This window comes from Ovis canadensis, chromosome 10 (genome assembly GCF_042477335.2).
Source record: "Ovis canadensis isolate MfBH-ARS-UI-01 breed Bighorn chromosome 10, ARS-UI_OviCan_v2, whole genome shotgun sequence".
NCBI classification, from domain to species: Eukaryota; Metazoa; Chordata; class Mammalia; order Artiodactyla; family Bovidae; genus Ovis; species Ovis canadensis.
In genome coordinates this window covers 85609915-85613144 of record NC_091254.1, presented here as the reverse complement: position 1 = coordinate 85613144, position 3230 = coordinate 85609915, and the positions used below count along the sequence as shown (strand labels likewise).

The 3230-nt window shown below is 47.2% G+C and overlaps 1 pseudogene; it reads left to right on the top strand.

Moving 5' to 3' along the window:
- The first annotated feature begins 1285 nt into the window (after positions 1 to 1285).
- LOC138931602 (small ribosomal subunit protein uS12-like) lies at positions 1286 to 2036 on the top strand (annotated as a pseudogene).
- The last annotated feature ends 1194 nt before the right edge of the window (positions 2037 to 3230 follow it).

Genomic DNA, 3230 nt, shown 5'->3' with positions numbered 1-3230 from the left:
ACCTAAGGTTAACATGATTAATCTTAAAGGTTAATACTTATTTCTCCTATATGCTAGTTATATTCATTATAAGGTCAGGGAATATGGAGATTTAGCAGCAAACATCAGCCCAACAAATGAAAACCCTTCACCAATGTTCCCCTTAAGATCTATTTAGTCTTAAGATAGTGATAAATTTACATTTTTGCATAGCAAGGACACAGTGATTTATAGCAAAGTACAGTGATCTATAACAAAAGAGAAAATTCATTAACTCAAAAAGTCTAGTATTGCTAACATCAAAAATGACTATATTTCCTTTTCTATATTCCAAATACATTAATTAATATATTCCCAGGGGCCTAAGGATATGGAGGCCTGGTGGCAATCATTAACTCAACAATGAGAAAGGCCCTATGCTAATTAAGACTTTCAAAATACTCCAGACTCTCTGTGCTGTTTATGGTTGAGAGGTTGTCACACAAGCTAGTCTGTCAGCAGAGAGGTTTGACCTGAGACACCCTTGTCACACCCAGGGCAAGGAATTAGCAGTAATTATTGGCACAACAAATGAAAAACCCTTCACCAATATAATTCCTAATCAACCCCCTATACTATACTAATAATTTTCTAACTTCTCAAAAGAGTCTGTGTTTAGAAAGTTTTAAGCATCTCATGTCTCTCACAGTTGGGAGGCTGTAAACAATCACATGTGGCTGGACGAACCTGATCAGGCAGGCTAGAGAAACTTCAAAGGAGTTTGTAAGTTGAAACACTCTTGTCATGCCCAGGAATTTTTATTAACTGGAGCTGCAAGTTAACTCCTTCTCTGAGAGAAATGGTGATGGGGGAGAGCCCCCTGTAAAGTCAGAGGTGTAGGTGAGAGCATAAAACAGACTCTGGTTTAGGGGGTAGATGCTTGGGAACAGGGGTTCTCCCGAGGCTCAATCCTGCCAAAGCCTCCTTCCTCATGACCTTTGCCATGGGCGGAGTTCCTCACGCTGGCTCCCGGCAGCTGGAGCCTAGGACTCTGCATTCTGCCCTTCCCCTGGTGACTCTGATCCACCCAGAGCCACAGGAGCACTTGTAATAGAGGTGGGCGGGGCATTGAGAGGAGCTGCCCTGAGTGGCGGGAAGTGTCAGGAGAAGAGAGGGCGGTCCCAGATCAGAGGAAGGTGCTGACCACAAGCTCACACCCTTCCTGCTTCTCTCATGATTCTCCTCACAACCTGGCCTGACCCCACCCCCGGGAGTTGGCTGCAGGGAGAAGCTGCTAGAATGGGGCAAGGGTGTCCTCCTGCCGACCATGGGGCTCTCAGGGGCTGCACTGCAAAAGGAAGGACCTGAGTCAGGGGCAATAGGAGCAAAGGGGCTGCAGGCCCCTGGAGGGACCACACGGACCCACCCAGGGAGTCAGGCTGAGCAGGTGTTTGGGCAGGGAGACTGGGTGGAGCAGGGACAGAGTGTGCGGTTCCACCAGGGCTCAGAGGCTGCATCTGTCAGTTAAGAGTCTTATGACCTCTAGCAAGGTGCTTAAGCTCTGTAAAATGGTGGGGGTCCTAACATCCTAATACCTCTGAGCTTGTGTTAAAATTAAACATGATGGTCTTTCTTTCAGGCCCATGGTGCTGGTAGGATGAGCAAGCGTCGTGGTCTTCGCCAGGAAGCTCTGTAGCCACCGACGAGCCCAGAAGTGGCATGGGAACAGTGTAAGAAAGCCCATTTGGGTGCAGCCCTGAAGGCCCTTTTAGACGCACTTCTCATGCCAAGAGAATTGTGCTGAAAAAGATAGGGGTTGAAGCCGAACAGCCAAATTCTGCCATCAGGAAATGTGGCAGGGTTCAGTTCACCAAGAATGGCAAAAAATCACAGCCTTTTGTACCCAGAGACGGTTGCTTGAATTTTATTGAGAAAAATGATGAAGTTCTGTTGCTGGATTTGGTTGGAAAGGTCATGCTGTTGGTGACATTCCTGGAGTCCACTTTAAGGTTGTCAAAGTAGCCAGTGTCTCTTTTTTTGCCTTATACAAAGGCAAGAAGGAAAGACCAAGATCATAAATTTTGATGATGAAAGAATGATAGTAATAAATTTTCACATACCAAAAAATAAATTAAATGTGATATGATAGTTAAGCAAAAGCACATCCTTGTCACACAGAGCAGAATAAGGGGCAGCTGCTGTTTATTGGGACACTTATTATATTACACTTCTGCACTTCTTGATGTTCGATATCATAGGCACTTGTCACTGCCTGTGTTCAATCATGTCCAACTCTTTGTGACCCTGTGACTGTAGCCCACCAGGCTCCTCTGTTCATGAGATTTTCCAGGCAAGAAGAGAATACTGGAGAGGGTTGTCATTTCCTCCCCCAGGGCTTCTTCCTGACCCAGGGATAGAACTTGCATCTCCTGTGTCTCCTGCATTGGCAGGCAGATTCTTTATCATTGAACCTGGGAATTCCCTGTCTCTGACTTTAGGATCAGTTCCCTCAAGCCCCCAGGGGATGCTAGTGATAAGGAATCCACCTGCCAGTGCAGCAGATTCAAGAGTAATAGGTTCGATCCCTGGGTTGGGAAGATCCCCTGGAGGAGGAAATGGCAACCCACCCCAATATTCCTGCCTGGGAAATCCCATCCTCTGTCCATGGGGTCCCAAAGAGTCATCACAACTGAGCACATACACACACCCCTCAGATCCCAGGCACAGGAAGGTTCCAGTCACAGCCGTGTGCCACACACATGCTTGGCCATTGGCATGTAGCTCCCTGAACTTCCCTGTGCAGGAGCAACTCCTGAAGTTACTGCTGAGCTGCTCGTCCTGTATAGTTCCCAGGATTTCCCTCCTAGCAAGCCACACCTTGGGAATCCTGCTCATAGGTGTGTGATGAACTAAGGTGGGACTTCTATGAAATCTCCTGAGACAACTGTATCATACTGAAAATCACCACCAGGGCACAGAATCCAGGCATCCAGATGAGAAGTGTGGAAAGGCTGTGCAATGAGGAGCCAGGAAGGCCTCAAAGTGGGCAAAAGGGGTCACAGGCCCCCACCTCAACTATACCCCGTACACAGAAACATACACGCCTGCTCCTGCAGAATCACTCTGTTTACTCTGCTTCCTCGTCCAGAGTTCTTTATATCCTCAGTATGGCAAAGGCCGGTGGTTTGTAAACTTGGCTACACATTTGAATCACCAGGGGAGCTCTGTAAATCCCAGTGCTGAAGCCTCATCTCAGTTAAATCAGAATCTCA